The sequence below is a fragment of the Armigeres subalbatus genome, chromosome 3, assembly GCF_024139115.2.
Source record: "Armigeres subalbatus isolate Guangzhou_Male chromosome 3, GZ_Asu_2, whole genome shotgun sequence".
NCBI classification, from domain to species: domain Eukaryota; kingdom Metazoa; phylum Arthropoda; class Insecta; order Diptera; family Culicidae; genus Armigeres; species Armigeres subalbatus.
Window position 1 is genome coordinate 155,090,794 of NC_085141.1, and position 21,218 is coordinate 155,112,011.

Consider the following 21,218-nt stretch of genomic DNA (forward strand, 5'->3'; position numbering starts at 1 on the left):
TATTTCCCATTTATCGCTTCTTACGTCACACTTTTCACTTCTCTCTACTTACTCCTCACTTCTCACTTCTACTTTTCCTCTCACTTTACATTTCACACTTCTCACATCTCACTTTACTTACTGGAAATTTTGAATAACTCCCTTTAGGAAGGAAGGATTTTTTAAAGGGGCCCTCCTTAGCCGTGCGGTAAGACGCGCGGCTACAAAGCAAGACCATGCTGAGAGTGGCTGGGTTCGATTCCCGGTGCCGATCTAGGCAATTTTTGGATTGGAAATTGTCTCGACTTCCCTGGGCATAAAAGTATCATCGTGTTAGCCTCATGATATACGAATGCGAAAATGGTAACCTGGCTTAGAAACCTCGCAGTTAATAACTGTGGAAGTGCTTAATGAACACTAAGCTGCGAGGCGGCTCTGTCCCAGTGTGGGGATGTAATGCCAATAAGAAGAAGAAGAAGGAGGAATTTGTCATCGAAATTCCGAAAAAAAATCTAGGAGAAAATTTGGAGAATGTTCCGTTTAAAACTACAAGAATTTTACGAAAAAATGAGTGGCCGAAGCTCAATAAAACATGTCATAAAAACCTAAGCAACATATTTCTACTGTGCTAAAAGTAGAAGCGTACATTCACAAAAGCGTAAATCTAAATCAAGCAAGTAAAGTACCCTCGCAGGAGTCACGATCTCAGATTCTCAGCCAATAAATTTAAAATACAATCACCCGACCCCATCACGGCGCATAGAGTGAGGATTCAACAATAATCATAATAATAGTGCATCAGGCTTATTATCGATCCCGCGTCACCAGCGCATATGCCACACACGAGAACTAGCATATCGTTCTGATGTTGACCATCGCCAGTTTATGATGACGGGGGAAATCACCATCATCACGCCGCACAGCACGAGTTCAATGTCGTCGCTGAGATCCTGTCTCTTCTCGAGCTACGACCGTTGGCCGTACAACGTCTTGGGATCTTCGAAATGGAGCGCATGGCCCTATTGCTCATTGACCTGCGGCGTCGTTTTATTGTCAGAACAACACATCCGAGCCCGGTGATATGCTCTTAATAATTATGATTCATAAGATGAACTTCCACTTGACAGATCCACAGTTCTACACACATGCGATGGGTATACTTAGGTCATCGTTATAGGGATGTTCGGAAATATGGAAAATTTAGTCAGATCGGCGAACATAAGTCAGATCGTCTAACACGTACTTTCAACAAATATCAATACGTGAGCGAAGCGGCCGAAACTTGAAATAAACTACTTTCCAAAACAAACATAAACTCTTGTGCCACCAAAAAGTCTGATGCAAGAACCTCTAAAGCGCAGCGCAACAACAACCTTTAAAGTCGTAGATAGTTGCCTTCGAAAATTGAAAGCTAATTATTGCAAATCTATTAAGAGTTGTCCTACGAGGCGGCCGCGCCCCTCAAACCACTCGCAAAGGCAAATTGGATGATTGCAGCCGGATCCGATCGGTTTGGTTTGGAACGTAAATTGACGTTTTGATGCGCAACAAACAATCAAATCGATATCCTACACTTCATTGCAACCAAACGGACGAGCGATTGCAGCATCCTACCGGCGGAAAAATTAGTTTTCGGAACCTTTACCTTTTTAATTGCGCGTGCCGCATACTTTATTCGGACGTTTACCGCCAAAGTTGGTCCATGTGTCAATAGTATTCGATTATTTCGGTGCAATATGCATATGTAAATTCCATAACCAAGGACGGCTTGACGGTCATTTTGCATCGTCGCTTCAACCAGTAGTTGGAAGACTGCACTTAGTTCAATGGAGGCCGCAAAGGCTCGCGGGAATTTAGCATTTCAAATTGTCGAAATGTTCGTTGGCTTTGGAGAAACAAAAAGATACAAGATGTACCACTATGTATAAGCATTTCGGCAGAAAAAGTCAAAATTTTTATATGATCATTTTCTGAAAATTTAAATAAAATCTTATATAATAAATCCACTTATGTATAAGAAAATTTTTCAGATTTTTTTTAATACCAGATTAATTTATATTTAAGTTTTTGTTATACAATATTTTTATAACATGTTAAGTGTTTCGCCGTATTGGCCCTTCATGTTTGATTAAGATGTGTTCTTATAAGTTTGTTTTAAAAAAAATCATGTTTTTTATTGTTTGCAAGATAGCCTGAGATTGTTTAAAAATAGCCTGGTTTGTTTAAAAAAAAAAGAAATTGAATAACCTAGCTACTAGTTATACTACAGTACACTGGATTCTGTTTTTCACGATTTACATTTTCTCATTTTTTCACTCATCCTAAATGTTTATCGCATACTCATTACCATGTGATTTTTCTTTGAATTATTTAGGATTTTTTGAAACATGTTGCAAATATTTTGATGACAAATTGAAGTTAGTTTTAATCCCGGCCAGACGGTGCACCACAGATGTTCGTGTCCTGGGAAGGGTGTTGAGGATCATCCTCAGGAACTTATTTTGAACCCGCTGTAGTTTCAGACGTTAAGTTTTTGCGCAGCTCTCCCAGACCTGTATGCCGTATTCGATCGTGTATATTTCAGGGACAACGACAACCGACAGTTGATCAAAGTGATTTTGCAATCCTCAGGCAGAACATGTTTAGGGGATTTAGAGTGGGAATGATGATGGCCTGGGTCTTCGCCGCGTTGATACAAATCTTCCAGGTGATTAGGTACACTGCCAGGGCATCCACGCCTCGTTGGAGTATCTGATCTCTTTTTCTGATATCTTTTCCTTCTGGAGGATCAGGCATAGTGAACAGATTAAACAGTAGGGGCCCGAGGATACTCCCATGGGAGACGCCAGTGACGATGTTGTACATAACAGAACTCGCTCTTCTTATTGAGACCCGGTATGTCCTCGCTGACAGATAGCTGTTGATGTTCCGTGAAGGACGTTGCTAACTCGGGCCAGTTGGTGCACGGTTGATTTACCACGTCGGGAACCAAGCTGTGTCTTAAGCAAAATATCATTGTGATGAGTAGACTCAAGTAGCCGCCGCTAATTGTTTTGGCTAACTCCCAGGACAACGGGAAGTAGCTGGACCAGAGTCACTGATTGAAAATCAGCGAAAGGTGCTCGAAAAACGGAGCACTCATGTGTTTGAGATCGAGATTCAAGATGCTATCGAAGCTTGGATCCTCCAAGTTTTTCATTATTTTGATATAGACCAGCGGTTCTCAATCTGGGGTACATGTACCCCCGGGATACCTTTGCTGACCCCAGGGGGTACCTCGGACGAAAATGCTTAATGGCGGACGTATTACAATTCCAATAAAAAAAACCCAGATTAATCCACCTAGCGGTGACGGTGCCTTTCTCGCTCGTTCAAAAGGTTTGGAAAAATCTCAAATAACACCAATATGTGGATTGGTCTTATTTTTCATATTTTCAATTGAAAACAACGGGACAGGATTCTACGTCAAATGCAACTTGTTGTGAGCAAATCGGTTAAGGATATGTGCCCGAAAAATGAGTGACATTTTTTACGCGATGTTTTTGTATGGATTTGTATTTTGACCATAACTTTCGATCCCATAGTTCGATCTGGCTAATTTCAAATAGGAAACAATGGGACAGGATTCTGCGTTGAATGCAACTTGTTGCGAGCGAATCGGTTGAGGATAAGTGCCCGAAAAATGAGTGACATTTTTTACGCGATTTTTTCGTATGAATTTGTATTTTGGCCATAACTCTCGATCCCATAGTCCCATCTGGCCAATTTCAAATAGGAAACAATGAGACAGGATTCTGCGTGGAATGCAACTTGTTGCGAGCGAATCGGTTGAGGATAAGTGCCCGAAAAATGAGTGACATTTTTACGCGATTTTTTCGTATGAATTTGTATGTTGGCTATAACTTTCGATCCCATAGTCCGATCTGGCCAATTTCAAATAGAAAACGATGGGACAGGATTCTGCGTCGAATGCAACTTGTTTCGAGCAAATCGGTTGAGGATAAGTGCCCGAAAAATGAGTGACATTTTTTACGCGATTTTTTCGTATGAATTTGTATTTTGGCCATAACTCTCGATCCCATAGTCCGATCTGCCCAATTTCAAATAGGAAACAATGGGACAGGCTTCTGCGTCGAATGCAACTTGTTGCGAGCAAATCGGTTGAGGATAAGTGCCCGAAAAATGAGTGACATTTTTCAAGTAGTTTTGCGCACACACACACATACACACACACACACACACACACACACACACACACACACACACACACACACACACACACACACACACACACACACACACACACACACACACACACACACACACACACAGACATCACCTCAATTCGTCGAACTGAGTCGATTGGTATATAACACTATGGGTCTCCGGGCCTTCTATAAAAAGTTTGTTTTTGGAGCGATCATATAGCCTTTACCGTATACTTAGTATACGAGAAAGGCAAAACTATTGGTAAAGTTTTAATATTTGTATAAATTTATATTCCAAGACTTTGTATTGTACATAATATGCACACAGTGTATGAAGGGCTGTGGGACGAAAGAACAAAACAATCTACTACAATCTAACAAAATTATGAAATATGTTAAGAATATAATTCTTAACTAAAATATTAAATTTGAAGCTTCAGAAGCCTTGAGGCATGAAGGCTTTTGAAAAAAAAAACTCTTGGAAGCCTTCTTCTACGCGGTTCGAAAGCCTCCTTCCAAGCAAAATAACTGGAATATTACATTCGAAGGTTAGGATAAAGGCTTTTTTCAAACAAAAAAAAACTGTTGAAAGCCTTTTTCTACGCGGTTTAAAAGTCCCCTTTCAAGTGGTTCGGAAGCCTATTTTCGAAACGGTCAGAAGCACCCTTTCAAGAGACTTGGAAGCCCCCGTTTCAAGAGAGTTGGAAGCCCCTTTTCAAAAGACTCGCCAGCCCACTTTCAATAGACGCGGAAGCCTCCTTTCAAGTATTTCGGAAGCTTCCTTTAAAGGTGGTTCGAATTCTACTTTCGATAAGCTTAGAAGCCTATTTTTAAAAGGCTCAGCAACGTCATTTCAAGAGGCTCGAAAACCCCTTTCATGCGGCTCGGAACTTACTATCGAGGGGCTCGGAATTCTTCGTTCAGTCAGCCCCCTTTGATGTGGTTTGGAAGCCTCTTTTCGGAGGCCCCCTTTCAAAACAGCCCTCATTCAAGAGGCTCAGATGCTCCTTTTTCAAGAGGCTCACAAGCCCCTTTTCCCAGAAGGCTTGAAGCCCTCTTTAAAAGGTCCCGGAAGCCCCCTTTCAAGAGGCTCGGAAGCCCACTTTTCAGTGGCTTCTAAACCCAATCAAGGGGCACGGAATTCTCCGTTCAAGAAGCTTGGAAGCCCAATTTCAAATGGCGTCATTTTAAGATGGTTAATGCCTCCTTTCAAAAGGCTCGGAAGATCCCTTTCATCGGACATCACCTTTCGGAGGGGCTCGGATATCTTCTTTTGGCAAGCCAGTCAAGTGGTTCGGAAGCCTCTTTTTGCAATGGTCAGAAGCCCCCTTTCAAGTGGCTCGAAAACTTCCTTTGAAGGGGCTTTCAAAAGGCTCAGAAATGTATTTTCAAGATGTCCAAAGCCTCATTCGAAGAGACTGGAAATACCCTTTTTCATGAGGCTCGGAAGCCCCCTTTCAAGTGGCTCGGAATTTTCCTTTCGAGTGGCTCGGAATTCTTCTTTCAAGAAGCTTATAAGTCTACTTTCAAACGGCTCAGCAACGTTATTTCAAGATCCTCAAAGCCTCCTTGCAAGAGGCTCGAAAGACCCCTTTCATGTGGCTTGGAAGCCTCCTTTTGAAAGCCTTGGGAACTTCCTTTCGAGGGGCTCGGAATAATTCTTTCAAAATGCTTGGAAGCCTACTTTCAAAAGGTTCTGAAACGTCATTTCAAGATGCTCAAAAGTATCTTTTCAATAGGTTCGAAAGCACTCTTTCAAGATAATCTTATGAGTTACGCCTGTTAAAATAGGAGTACCTCAATGAATACAGAAACACGATGTACCCCTCTCAATAAAAAATTGAAAACCGCTGATATTGACCATCAATTCCTCCGAGAAGTTGTTGGGGGTCAGATGAACGTTAATAACATGCTCGTTAGCGGCTGCCTCATATGAACTGACCATGTTTTGTCCAAGATTGTGTGAGCTGACGAATTGACGACCTCTCTGCTGATCCTTGGAGCCATTGTTGTCTTATGGAATCGAGTATGGAATAGGCCAAGGCTTGGATTTTAAAATTTTGGTCAATTTCCAGAACGGCTTAGCACAATCTGGGTGAGCGCGGATCTTATTGGAGAAATCACTATTTCTGAGGTCCACCATACTGTCTTGAATGACTTTTTCATTGGCCTGGGACTGGCCTCTGAGATGGCGTGCATCTGCTTGTCGATTTCCTTTGACATTATCGGAAGTCGCTGGTAGTCCATGTTGTCTTCGCCAGGACTGCTGATGCCGATTTAGCAACAAGCTAACTTTCGCTATCACCGGGTACTGATCTGAGCTCCTAGTAGAAATATGGTCGTTCATGATTGTTATTTACAGATCAATTGCTGCATGGACTCCGGATCCATTCAACCAAGTGGGTGAATCCGGGCTCCAGGAACGTATAGTTATCTTCCTCCATATTGTTGCTCCAGATGGTGTCGGTGCCGTTTGGATTGCCGTGACGATTATTGGCACAGGCTTGATGTTTGGCAGCAGGTTGCCGGCTATGATGTACTGACCTTGCACCGCGTTAGCTTGACGATATCCCTTCGAAGGGCGACAGATAAACCATCTCCGGCTATGACTTTAGTTGGGCAGTACGCCACGATGAGCGTGATTGTACCGAGAGAAATGGTAACTTCAACATCGATGGCCTCGATGACACTCAGCTGGAAGCTTGACAGCAGGCGACAGTTGATGTTGTAGCGAAGAGCAATGACCACACCACCTCCCCTGGTCGGCGGTCGTATCTCACAATGCAAAAGTCCGGTATGTTGACGCTGACCTCCGGTTTTAGGTGCGTTTCGGTGATGAGCGCCACATCAATTTCCTTCTCCTCAAGAAAATCCTTCTGATCGATGATTTTGCTCTTTAGCGAGCAAGCGTTGCATTTGCGCAGGTCCACCCTAGAAGCCATTTTCAACAATGAACACGCCACGAGGGAAGAGCTGATCAAAACGAGATGTGGTGAGACAGTTTCATTATCCGGCTGCTGAGAGAATCCTGGAGAGGATTTATGATAGTCTACATTTGCCGGCATCACATTCACACCCTCGCTTCAGGGCCGAAAAAGACATTTCAGCCCCTTCGCGATCAGCTGGTATTTTTTCCGATAAGTCCAGAAATCGCCCTTCACAAACACAGGCGAGCATTTCTCCTTCCCCCCTGGTTGCACATGGACGTGAATATCAGGTCCCAACGCATCATCTCTTCATTAATTTCAAGGTGACATAGACCCACTCCTATGTCTGCTTTGATATCTCCTATGTCTGCTTTGATCTGAGCGCGCTTCGTCTGGCACCGAAATATTTATTCCTTTTATCTTATTTTTTTAATCTTTCGTTTATTTGGAAGGCTCATTTGCCGTGAAGAGTTACGGAGCCGAAATCAATTTCAATAATACATTTCTTAGCCCTCCTTAGCCGTGCGGTAAAACGCGCGGCTACAAAGCAATACCATGCTGAAGGTGGCAGGGTTCGATTCCCGGTGCCGGTCTAGGTAATTTTCGGATTGCAAATTGTCTCGACTTTCCTGGGCATAAAAGTATCATCGTGTTAGCCTCATGATATACGAATGCAAAAATGGTAACCTGGCTTAGAAACCTCGCAGTTAATAACTGTGGAAGTGCTTAATGAACACTAAACTGCGAGGCGGCTCTGTCCCAGTGTGGGGATGTTATGCCGATAAAAAGAAGAATACATTTCTTGATTCTTATACATAGTGTTAGTTTTGGGGAACCGAAAGACTCGCGGTTTAGTCGAGATTAGGGAATACAATAACACAGTAGGAAAGCAAAGGATTTTAGGGCACTTAAGTAATTACGATGCTGATGTTCACAAAGTTCACATTCCTTGCGATGTTTCACATCTGTAACGGGACAAACAAACTTTTAGTGTGAGACAACGACGAGAGGAAGACATACGGAAGGGATTAACGACAGACATTGAAATGTACAACAAGAGGAAGACATTCGTAATGGGGTACGACAGACAAGGGAATCGGCAGACAATGATTACAGTCTTCCATCAGCAACTTTCAAAAATTGGTGGGCCAGGGACATGTACTAGAGATCAAGGCCCGACAACACTTCCCTAATATTTCCCTTGTTTTCCTCGGACCCGGAGATGCTCAGTTAGCGCAGATCTGGGGCCACGATGCTCCTCGCACGCCCACACGACATGATCGATGTCTTGATAATACTCGCCGTAAACACAATTATCGTTATTATCAGCTCTTAATGTTAGCTTGTGACTAAAACACTCATGTTTTAGCAGTCCATTCCAAAATCTGGTGCCCAACAAAGAAATTGAATGATTCGAAGCCAGTCTGATTAAGTTTTTAAAAGATTTCTCGGAACTGTGCTAAACATATTAAGGTATTTATTTCGAATTAATGATTAACCTGTATTTCAGATATTTTTATGAATAAATAACTTTCGTTCTCAACTGTGTATTTTCATACTTCAAATATCTTATCATCTACCATTCACAACACGCAGTTTACCGGCCTCCCCAACCTGTTGCAACGATTCACTACAAATATGCAAACAATATGCCCTACATTCGCATACATTTGTGTTCTCAAACCATATAATTTTAATAAAATTTCGTAAGACAAATGAACCGGCTTGGCGACGTTAGCGACGAAAACAGCCACAGTGACGGCAGCTCAGCCTAACCGCTCTACTAACTTTTCAATTATGTAGTACATAGTTAGCTCCCTTGCTCGGCCGAGCAACTGTGTATGGTGGTCGGTCAGTAAAGTGTCTCACACTTGAATGGAGCCGTACGATTGCTACAATTAAATTTTGCATCATCGGAAAGTCGCGAGTGCTCAAGTGGGCACTATCGTTCCTTGACGTGTGGGAAACCCGCAGCAAAACAACGGAGGTCCAAATATTCGTCGTCAACAAGACATTTTATAGAATGTGTTCATATCGTACGCGTATGTGACCCAAACTGCAAAACAAAGCAAGGTAATTTGTTTATTGGAAGCCTAAACACAGATCATTAGACAGCAGTCCCCTAGGCAGCACAAAGAATTGAATAACTCGAAGAATCCGAGTTTGCCGTTCACCCGTCACAACTGAAAACCAACCGCTGAAGCGCAAATGAACTGCTTCTTATTCATCGCCCAGGTGTAGGCATTTTGCTCGGTATGTGTACGGTAGCATGGCAATGGGTAATTACCCGGTCGTGGTTCAATTGACCATTGGGTAATGGTGGATGGATGGGAATATGTAACAACTCGGCGAGCGAAGGTTTCCATGGCCCAGTCAAGAGCCCAAAAATTGAGCTGTCGTTGTTTGTTTGTGGGACAAACACAATTTGTTTGTGTATTCTGCGATGAGTCTATTATGTGAAGATGGGTACTTCAATTCATTATTTTGTGGGTTAACGTCTTACTATGTACACACCGTTCGAGGATAAATATAAGAAGCAAAAAACGTGTGATAGAAGCATCCAGACTACATTTGTTCCGGATTAGTATTTCGAAGCCGATTGACGCGCATCGTTGAGCACGAGTTTTATGGGTACCATAACGTCGACCTTCTTAATTATGCCCGATTAAATGCATTAGAAACAGCCCACGGTCGTCATTCTAGTCTTTATCCAAGAATCTTCGGGTTGCAAAATCCACTTACTCCGTTCAGCGAACGACAGCAACTTATCCCGGCTACTGAACATTTATGAGCTCATTGAACTTACCTGAAAGTAGATACAAAGAAAACGACAAAATTAGAAAACACGTAAAACACAATAATAGTAATTACGAAGCACCAGTTTATCGCTCAATAACAATAAATTAGATGAAATTCACGCGTAATTGAATCCAGTAACGACATTTCAAACAGTAAATAAACAATCGCAATTTTATCGCTTTCTCGCGCACAGACGACCAACAAAAAGACGAAGACAAACATTTGCGGTTTGCGACATTTTTTTTTGCAGAACGTGCATTACATTGCATTCAGTTGGTAGATAATAACGTTCGAAGAAATGCGCCCAATTAGGGAACCATTTCGATGATGGCGCCCCGACAGTTGCATGGTTGCATCGCACTGCACACAGTACCATAAACACTGGGGAGGGTTGCAATAAAATCTGCGGAAAGCCGCAATTTCTACCATGATGATCAGTACTTTATGGATTGGATAAATGTTGGATCTATGATACTGATATTGAATGAAATCGAAAGTGTACTTATACTGCCGTAGCTAGAGACCAGAAAGTACGCGTGGAAAATCATGCCATGTTTTGTACATTTGTATCGGTTGCATGAGAGGGTATAAGTAACAGCTCGTCAGTAGCGACTTGAAGTTCTACTCTCCATAAAAATAAGCATCTAAGAAAAATTCGCACAGCCGTGTGCTCAACATATTCAAATATTAGATATCTGCAAAAACGATGTGATAAGCAAATTTTTCTCAAACCATTCTTATAGGGGAAGTATGGTCAATATGCGGCCCATAAGCAAATCTTTTAATTTAATAGTGATTTCATCCGAAACAATGCATTTTCGAAGTGTTTTTCAATAATTGAACATAACAGACATTACATCTTCTTCTTCTTATTGGCATTACAACCCCACACTGGGTCAGCTCGCCTCGCAACTTCATGTTTATTAAGGACTTCCACAGTTATTAACTGCGATGTTTCTAAGCCAGGTTACCATTTTTGCATTCGTATATCATGAGGCTAGCACGATGATACTTTTATGCCCAGGGAAGTCGACACAATTTCCAATCCGAAAATTGCCTAGACCGGCACCGGGAATCGAACCCAGCCACCCTCAGCATGGTCTTGCTTTGTAGCCGCGCGTCTTACCGCACGGCTAAGGAGGGCCCCAATCAGACATTACATGCTCCGAGAATTTTAGCTTAGCTTTGACTGGCTACACATATCTATGGTTGCTACTCCGTGATTTACTCCGTGATTGTTCAAGCATTCTCAGTGTGGTTCAAGTTTGAGTGACTCAAATGTTCAAATGATCAATAACGGCGCCGGCCACATCCTTGTATTCAGTTAGGAAGAGGGAAGGAATATTAGTAGGTGGTTTTTGCTATTTAAAGATCGTGTTTACCTCTGCGTCTTCACAAAAGCCACAGGAAGGATTATTAGTTGATCGGCATCGTTGGATCTGGATTCATTCTGATAAGCAATGCGACCTTGCCGATTTTTACACAATAATTTGTCAGTCAGTTTTTGGGGGCAGGAACTATGTCCAAGGGCCTGGCGACCCCTCCCCACGGCCACTGCGAGTTTGGGGGCCTGCCTAGGACGTGGTGGGGTATGACGGTGGGCTCTGCTAAACACCAAGAAAAGCTGCATGAGTCCGCAAGCAGGTCCTATCAAAGCGACCACGCGCTGCTCGAAGCGCACAAGCCCAACAGGAATGCCAACTGGCGCATCTGGATCAAAACCAGTGAGATCCTGATTATGGCATTCTGGCCGCGTGTTTACGGATTTTGTCTTGGATATAGAAATACTCTGAATTGTGAAAGCGATGGCTGGCAGTCTGAAATTCTATTCTCTTAGTAACAGTGACTCGAAACGGCAACTGGAACAAGGCAGTAGCAACAAGGGGGACCCAATCGAAATGAGTACTTCTAACAAAAAAAAACAGATCAATCCACCTAGCGTTGATGGTGCCTTTCTCGCGCATTAAAAAAATAAGAAAAATACATAAGAGAGGTCGAAATAGCACTTTAGGGGGATAGATTCTACTTTTTCCATCAATTTATATGCAGATGTGGTCATTTGAATACATTTCTGCAATATTTGAAAAAAATTTTTTTTTTTTTTTTTGGCAAATTTTTTCCCGACGGGGGGCCCCTTTGCAGAAAAACAATGTTTTTTCAATAACTTTGAAACGCAATGACGGATCGGGCTAATTTTCAATAGAAAACAACTAGACCGCAATCCGCGTCGACTGTAACTTGTTGCAAGCAAATCGAATAATGCGAAGTACCAAAAAGTGTGTCTCACATTTTTGCACACACACACACACACACATACATACATCACCTCAATTCGTCGAGCTGAGTCGATTGGTATATAAAACTATGGGTCTCCGAGCCTTCTATCAAAAGTTCGATTTTGGAGTGATCCTATAGGCTTTACGTATACTTTGTATACGAGAAAGGCAAAACATTTGAGGAAGCAGTAACGGGTGAGGTGGTTGTCCCCTTCTCAATAGGGTTGAGAAAGGAGAGACGGAGGTTGCTACCAGTTGAACCGGAGTCTCTGCGGTGGAGGTGAGAGAAAGCACGGCTATCAGTACTTTCGACGGGCCACTACCTGGGATGCGGATAGTCATCGAGAAACTTGATCAAATCATCGAGTTCACGAGCGCGCAAATGAATATCAGCATAAAGCTGAAACATAGCTTGCTGGTACTCCGCGATGCTGTTCGAGTCGCAAAACAGCAACCGCTTGTCAAGCGGATGGCAGGAAGAGAGAAGGCTGACAATGTCATGCAGACCGAGGCTTTCTCCTTTCTAAGAGCAGCGACAATGGCTCAAGAGGCGATAGATTTCGCTTTGCGGGCTAACGAAATAACGACGCCCCATACAGCAATCAGACGGCGGCGTAGAACGCATCGCCAAGCGACAAGCGACCACCATGTCGAAACGTCGTCTGGTAGAGGCCTCGACCCAAGAAGGCGACTTCTCGGCCAAAAAAGAAGATGAAAGGCACTAACAAAGCGCAAGTCGTCGTGTCTAAGGTGGCTACCAAACAGGTAGTGTCATCGGCACAAGAGACCGAAAATCCCTGGCAGTTGGTTAGTAGGGCTAAGCGAAAGTCGGACGCATGCCGACCCGCAAAGAAGAAATTAAAGGACATTGGCAAGACTTTGCTAGTCAAAGCTGACAAGGCTAAATACGCTGAAGTCCTGAAATCTATGCGGGCAGTCTTTCGGCACTGGGCGGGGAAGTGCGAAGCATCAGACGCACCAATGCCAAGGAACTGATCTTGGTACTGAAACGTGGAGCACAGGCGAGCGGCTTGGCTTACAAACAGCTGGCCCAGGAGGTTCTGGGTGACGGCGTTAAGGTGAGGTCGTTGGGTGCGGAAGTGGCCATCCAGTGTAAACAACTGGATGAGGTCACGGATGCAGACGACATCGTCTCTGGCGTTAAGTCGCAATGCGGTACCGAGGTAGAGAAGATCTCTGTACGCTATACCATTCGGCAAGTAGGTAGCATATTTCAGGTTACTGTGTGGCCTCAAATCCCGAGCAGCACACATGTTGCATATGAATAACGGTAACTTATATATTACCAGATTTAGTCACAATCAGGTTGCTGCAACCAGTTTCACTCGACTTGTGCTGCTTGGGATGGCCGGAGCGAATTGCCTGACCAGAAGAGGCCGAGTCATGGCTTGCTGCTCACTGATCGACACACTAAGGTGTTAATGTATAAACACACGCTGATGGTAACTTACTCAACCCCCACATTACCCTTCTTCTCTCATTAAAAAAAGGCAAAAAAATCCTCTAGCAAAAAAAAATCTAGAACGCAATGATTTTTTTAAGTTATTTACGTGAGGCGAAGATGAACATATTGCTTTTGAGAAACCGATAATTTCCTTAGAAAACTGAGCTCCAAAATAAACTTGTCTGATCACCGTGGTTTTCAATCGCAGAACAACGAAATACAAGTCAATAGGTTGTATTATTTAAATGTTAAACTAAACTGGTACCTAGTGTTATGGTATTGATCTCACAAGAAACATGTTCCCAAACTGTGAGCCGCGACTCCCAGCGTGGGCGGATCAATGATAGGTTGCGAAAGACGAATCTTGATTCATACTTTTGTCCCTATTTTGTCCCAAAAATCTATAACAGCCATTTGATTTGGATCTATATAGTGAATGGAGAACAAATTTTGAGATACAAAAATTCAAATCCAATCCAATTCCAATAAAAATCCAAGCCACATTCAATCCAATTCCAATCAACATCCAATTTAAATCCAATCAAACGCAATTCTAATCCAAATTTCCTTATCTGCCCCAGCAAAAAGCAAGCCTTTAAGGTCACTCCTTACGGAATCCAAGTTTCAAAGTGCTCGCGTTTTTGAGGGCACACCACTCTATACGGAAGCAACGCATAACTGATATTTTTATAATTTCACGCATGCTGCGACGCAGCAAAGTTAAATCAACAAAAATGACTGTTATGCGCCGCCTCCGTATCGAGTGGTGTGCTTCCGAAAACGCGAGCACTTTGAAACTTGGATTCCGTGAGGAGTGTCCTTAAGCTGCCCAGCAGCTCCTGTGGCAGTCGGTTTCGGAGTCGAGGACTGATGTCGCCCTCCTGTCCAACCCGTACAACGACCCTGCCGATAACGGTAATTGGGTGGCGGACGAGTCTAGGATGGCGGCTATTGCGAGAAGATTGAAAAATTCGAACCGGGGTCCGACGGTCGACTGTGGAAAAGCTGTTCCGCAAACGTCAAATCACTTGTTGCACGGTAAAAATTTTTGGTTTATTTTTTCGGTGTGAATGTTGATTATTAAAATCAACGAGAATATGCGAGTGTTACATGCCGCTATATTTTTTAAACAAGTTTTATGGTACTTTAAAGGCATTTTGTCATATATTTATGTGATTTTGAAACATTTTAGATTTCTCGAATCTTCTTGATATAAAGAAATATCAACACTTTTTGTACAGTGCATGCCATATGAGCGATTCCAAGCAACAGCATCAAAATTTAAGAAAATTTTTAATTCATGATTTTCTATTGAGTTGAAACTTTGCACAGTTTTTCAATTTCATCCAAATCGTCACCTTTCGATATCAAATCTTCATATTGAGTCACGACTAACCTTTCAAAAGGGTGTATGTGAAAATGGTTCAAAAATATTTAAAAAGCTGTACAGCAAAAACGGAATGTTCGATTGTTATGATTTTTTCAGCAAAGTTAGACAACTAAATGGTGATTCTTAAGAAAATGGGCACAGTAAAAAAAAAAATTTTTTGCCTTTAAAAATATAATTTTGTCACAAAAACTCAAATATCTCAAAACCCTATCTTTTTTCGAACGTAATTTTTTAGGGAAAACGGTCCATTATATTAGCTATCTACCATAAAAATTTGGTGATGGTAAACTAATAAACAAAAAAGTTATGACATTTCAAACATTTCACAATTTTCACATATAGTAAACAAAAAAATTTCCGTGTATTTTTTTTCAAGAATCGCAGTTTGATGCTGATTTTATTGTTAAGGGCCTTGCGTGAGTTAAACAAGTTGTTTGTATGATATTCCATATTTATGTATTCATCGATATTATGTATATTATATGTATAAATATTATATGTATAAATAAATAAAAATGAATTAATATTATCCTAAGTATTAAATTAAATGTGGCAGTTACACAATGTTGTTATAGAAACTCTAAGAGTTTTGGGTTTGAATTTTGGTATGGGTTATGATATCATGAAAACAGTTTATTAATTTTTGTTAAATATCTTGGCTGTGCATATGCACAGCATATGTTTCGAAATGGACAAATTGATATGAAATTTGCGAAAAAGAATCCACGTGTCTTGGAGGGACTCGAACCCTCAACCTCCTACTCTCTAGATAGGCGTGATAACCCCTACACAACAAGACCACTTAAAGGTCACGTTTGCGGAAAAGCCATCAGAATCCAGTACCAACCTCCACCGCAGTTAGCTCTCTTTTTGCAAATTGAATATCTTTCGGATGCTTGATTTGTCCAATCTCCACATGTGCTTTACTATTGTATACCCACAGCCAAGCAGGTGCATTGTTTATTAAACAGGAGGATCGCACTCCATGCCCCCAGGAACTGTCTGGGCAGGACGGTATAGAATGCAATTCAATCGCACTCTGCTGTGCCAAAGGCTTGCTTGGCTAAAGCATTTGATGAGTTTGATTGCCTTAACGTAAGCGGTCGCGTGTACCCAGACGACTAATGACGGTGAAAGACCGACGCTTGATTACAATTAATGTAATCAAGTGTCGGTCTTCGTCAATTGCAAAAATGGTCAAAATAGAAAATATATACAAAAAAAATAATTTCATGCAGCCAGTTGCCGAATAATATGCAATTAATTGTAGTTTATTAATACTTATTTTTTATTCATTTTTATTCAAATTTTTTAAAATATCGAACACTTTTGAATTATTATCAGCACAGTTTGAGTATAGTTTTGCTTTAATTTTATTTTCCGACAATGGAATGAAACAGTGAAATTTTTGGGTTCCTTGGATCGTTTTCGCGTTATTAAATTGCTCGCTGAGCTCTGAAGCCTTTATTTCGTACTCTTCAGTAGTAGTAAAACAAAATGATAATTTGGTTAAATCTTTTTCTTTTCTACGATTTGCCCAATCAAAAGTTCTTTCGCAGTTTTAATTGGATGCTCACGTTCTTTGGCTAAACTTGCTCTTGTGGCCATGCGCTTTATTGTTCCTCAATAGCATCACAAGGACCTTTGCCATGTGATGTAGCAAAAAATGCCATTCTGCATCAATTCCGTACATTGATTTAAATTGACATAGGCTCGAAAAATTCTTACGATTTTTGTACTGCGACGCTGCTCCATCAGACATGAAATATATCTTTTTGACTTCTTTATGCTTATCAACGCGTAAAAAGTTAATCATTTTTCAATGAACAAGTTTACGGATACTGAATCTTGTCTTAAATCTTCGGAAATTATAATAAAACTTAAGTGTTCAATTTGCGTACTTCCATTAAAATAAATAACGAATGGATGAATTGTAGCTTGTTGTACGTTCCAGTGATGGGACTGCACTTCATCTTGCAATACAAAGCTGTAATTTTCAGAAAAATCACAAATGACTAAAAATTCACCATTTTGTAATGTATTTTTTAAAAAGCTGGATTGTTCTGTTTTAATGAAATCGTGAGGGATTAAACTTTCTAATTTCAAGCAAAAATATGACACAAACTCATCTACAGGTTTTACAATAGTTTCTATGTCACACCTATCCGTGGTCACCCATTGCTCAAACGATAACTGATCAATATATTTTTCTTCAAACTCAGCGAATAAAGTATTTTCCAATGATGAAGAATCTGGACAATCCGAACAAGATCGTAGATAGCAATTTGATGTTGTATTTTCACACAAAAGACTACCAGTTAACATTTTAATATCCTTTGTTAAATTGATTCTTTTCAAACTATGTAAAATAAGATTAATATTCTCATGGGTTGTGCACACACACACATTATGTGTTCCTGAATTGGAAAGAAGCTTACATTGCCTTGGCCGAAGGCTTGCAAATGAGGAAAAACCTATTTTAATATTATCGTGAATTTCCTTGAAGCGTGTGTACGCTTCTTTCAAAATCGTCATCATTAATCGTTTTTGGATTGCTTGACGCTTTCCATCTTTTTACTGATACATAATCTTTTTGACCAGGCATAGCTCGACTTACTTCATCATCTTCAAAATATTGAACTACTATTTCTTTTGTCTCATCTGTTAATGCAGTACTAGACCTAGTATTTTTGGTTGAAAGACAGTTATTCTTCAATTGTTTTGCCTCTTTTACTGTATTTCTATTGGTTTTGAACTCATCAATGGCATCCTGAATAGACCACGAACTTGGCAGCATCGACAAAATCAATAATTTTTCTTTCCTTGTCGTGGCTGCATCCGAGAACCTTTCCTTCATATTTATAATTACCTCATCGTAGTCTGTATTTTCCACATCATCAGGTCCTAATTTGAAGAGGTTTCTTCATACAGCTTCGTTTATTTCACGGTATTTTTTTCCGGGTAATAAACGTAGTCCATCTTACTCCATTTAATCAGGTCACTTTTATCCCAGCTATGCCCTCGTTAAAGCGTTCGATGTTGACCTTTTGGATACACTCATCTTCCGATTGATTTGTTGAAACAGATTTCGCTGATGGTACGGTGGCAAGGCTCTCAGCACTTAATACTTCTGGTAATTCCTCAGTTGTTGTCGATACATCTGGCAATTCCTCAGTTGCTGTCGTTTTCGAACTTCCTGCGCTCTGCTCAACCGATGATATACAGATTGCTCTTTTGCCAACGTTTAGACGGCAGGACGTGCAAATGCGTAAATTTGTATTCAATGTGGACATTGGAGCATAACCAGTCGCTTTCAGTTTATCTATGGTGCTTTCGGTGAGATTTCGTAACTCTTTTGAACACTTTTTCCATCAAACGGCCTACAACAGTTGAGAAAGCGGCTACTCATGTTGTTCGTAATGTTTCAATAAACAAAATCACTTTTAAGTTTTACTGACTAGTTTGGTGTCATTTGCTTGACTGAAGAAAAAATTACTATAAGATCTTTAACAACCTTAGTAGTAGTAATTTTTTGCTTTTTCGTGAACATTGTCATGGTATGTACCTATCATGCATTTGTTGTTGTTGAAGATACCCGTTTCCTCCCGATCATAAAGTCTATTTTCTAAGAGCTATTTTTTTGCAGGTAAACTATAGACGTACACGTGTATATAAATCTTTGATTTTGCAGCTTTTGTCTTAAAAATAACATTTCTGATATGTTTCTATCAACGTTATTATCAACAGGTTTCAACACTATTAAAAGAATTTTTCGCCAGTCACGTGCAATGAAAATTATGACACTATCAATACTTTTGATCACAACACTGGATCGTGTCTAAGTTTCTTATAGATGCTATGAATAATTAAATCAAAATATCATGAAAACAACTTGATTTAAATCACGTCCCTTAACAATAAAATCTGCATCAAACTGCAATTCTCGAAATAACTTACACAGAAAAAAATTTTTTTACTAAATGTGAAAATTGTGAAATGTTTGAAATGTCATAACTTTTTTGTTTATTAGTTTACCATCACCAAATTTTTATGGTAGATAGCTAATATAATGGACCGTTTTCCCTAAAAAATTACGTTCGAAAAAAGATAGGGTTTTGAGATATTTGAGTTTTTGTGACAAAAATGATATTTTTAAAGGCAAAAAAAATTTGTTTTTTACTGTGCACATTTTCTTAAGAATCACCATTTAGTTGTCTAACTTTGCTGAAGAAATCATAACAATCGAACATTCCGTTTTTTGCTGTGCAGCTTTTTAAATATTTTTGAACCATTTTCACATACACCCTTTTGAAAAGTTAGTCGTGACTCAATATGAAGATTTGATATCGAAAAATGACGATTTAGATGAAATTGAAAAACTGTGCATAGTTTCAAAGAGTTTCGAAATGGTCGCTCAGTATCGACTGACATGCCCCGTGGAATGCCTCATATTGAAGTTTCTGACACTAAGTCTTTTTCTTCTTCTTTGCTCCGCATAGTTAAAAATTTTCTCTTTTCTCGCAATATTTGCACGACGGGACGGTACGCGGTCCAAGAGGTGGTACACTCCTACATTGAGGGTGTCGCGGTAGCCAAGATCAACGGTATGTTCTACAGTAGCTGCTATGCCCTACCAAGGTGGCCATTAGAACAGTTCAACCAGATGATAGAAAGGCTATCGCTCGCCCTAGTGGGTCAGAAACCGTTAGTCATAGCGGGAGATTTTAACGCTTAGGCAGTGGAGTGGGACAGCCGCTGCGCCAATCGCAGGAGTCAAGCGTTTCTTGAGGCGCTTGCAAATCTCGTCGCAGTGTTAGTCAATGATGGTTCCACTGGCACATTCCATAGAAATGGGGTCGAGTCAAGTATTGATTGCAGTCCTGGTCTGGGAATAGACAGGGTGGCTGAGGGCTACATCCATAGTGACTATTTAGCAAAGCGCTTTAAGATAAGTTGTGGCGTGGTGTGCAGCATCCGAGTGCGGAGGATCCCTGTCAGACCCGTGGGTGGCGACCAATGACTTCGACAGCAGTTCTCACCGCGGCCCTGGAGCTGGCAGGCAACACTGACAGTCTAAGCGGGGATGCGCTGGTAGCTGTCCTATTACGTGCGTGCGACGCCACCATGGGAGGCACCAGGAAGCCCTGCCGAGACGCCCGGTATATTGATGGAGTGCCGAGATTGCAGCTCTTCGATCAGCTTACCTTAAGACTAGTCGAAGGATGCAGCGTGCCATTAAGGCCATTAAGAGCAGCAAGAGAGCGTGTTTCGACAACTTGTGCGAGGGATCCAACGCGAATCCGTGGAGGTAACGCCTACAGGATTGTGATGGTCAAGACCAAAGGGGGCTCTTCACAATCCTGTAGATACTTTGGCGAGGATTATCGAGGTACTTTTCCCGTCCCATCCCACACGTCCCTGGCCTCATGCACCCCATACGGCGTTTTAAGTACGGCCGAAATGGTACCTCCGATGACGAACGAAGAGTTACTCGGTTACTCGCAATGGCTAATTCTTTGACATCGAACAATGTTTCAGGACTTCCCGTAACACGGTAGATCACTTTGACGTAGTGTGTTGCGGTGTAATATCTACCAAACAGAGCCCTAGCTTAATCCATTTTTCTAGCTAGGGCAATAAGTTGTGGTGATTAAGGATTCATCGTATTTAGCCCCCGCTACCAACAGCAGTCTCAGAAATAAAACATAATTAATGTTACCTTACAGACAGTTGAAAGACTCGAATTCCTCTTGTTTGAGGCTAGACTGTATGCAGCGGAAACAAATTTTCAAGCAATTAGTTAAAAAACCTCGGTACCCGGTCCTAGTCTGAACTGACTGCTGTAAAAATCGAGTTAGAGGTTTAAATACGTACTAACTCTTCTTGAACTGGTAAACAATGGTAGTGAGAGGAACACACGGAAGTTCTTATTACTTTACAAATCCTCTTGCTTGAAATTATCTTGTAGACAGAGCTAAATCCCGGGTTTTCATTGTTTTACTGGTGATATTCTAGAAGCAAGACAAGGATGAATGCATGGCCAAAAACGATATCACTGTTCTGTTTTCTCAAGAAAGGATTGATTTCCTATTGATAAGGGGTGCGCCTTCAATGGGATTGCTCTCTGTGAAGGGTCTAAATAGCGGGACCTTGTCATGGTGCTCTTGAGAAAAC

General features: G+C 41.2%; 1 protein-coding gene across 1 annotated transcript in view; it reads right to left on the reverse strand.

Annotated features, from left to right (window-relative positions):
* LOC134225133 (mucin-2) overlaps window positions 1-21,218 on the reverse strand; it is a 287,374-nt gene that overhangs the window by 165,514 nt on the left and 100,642 nt on the right. The window lies entirely within an intron of this gene.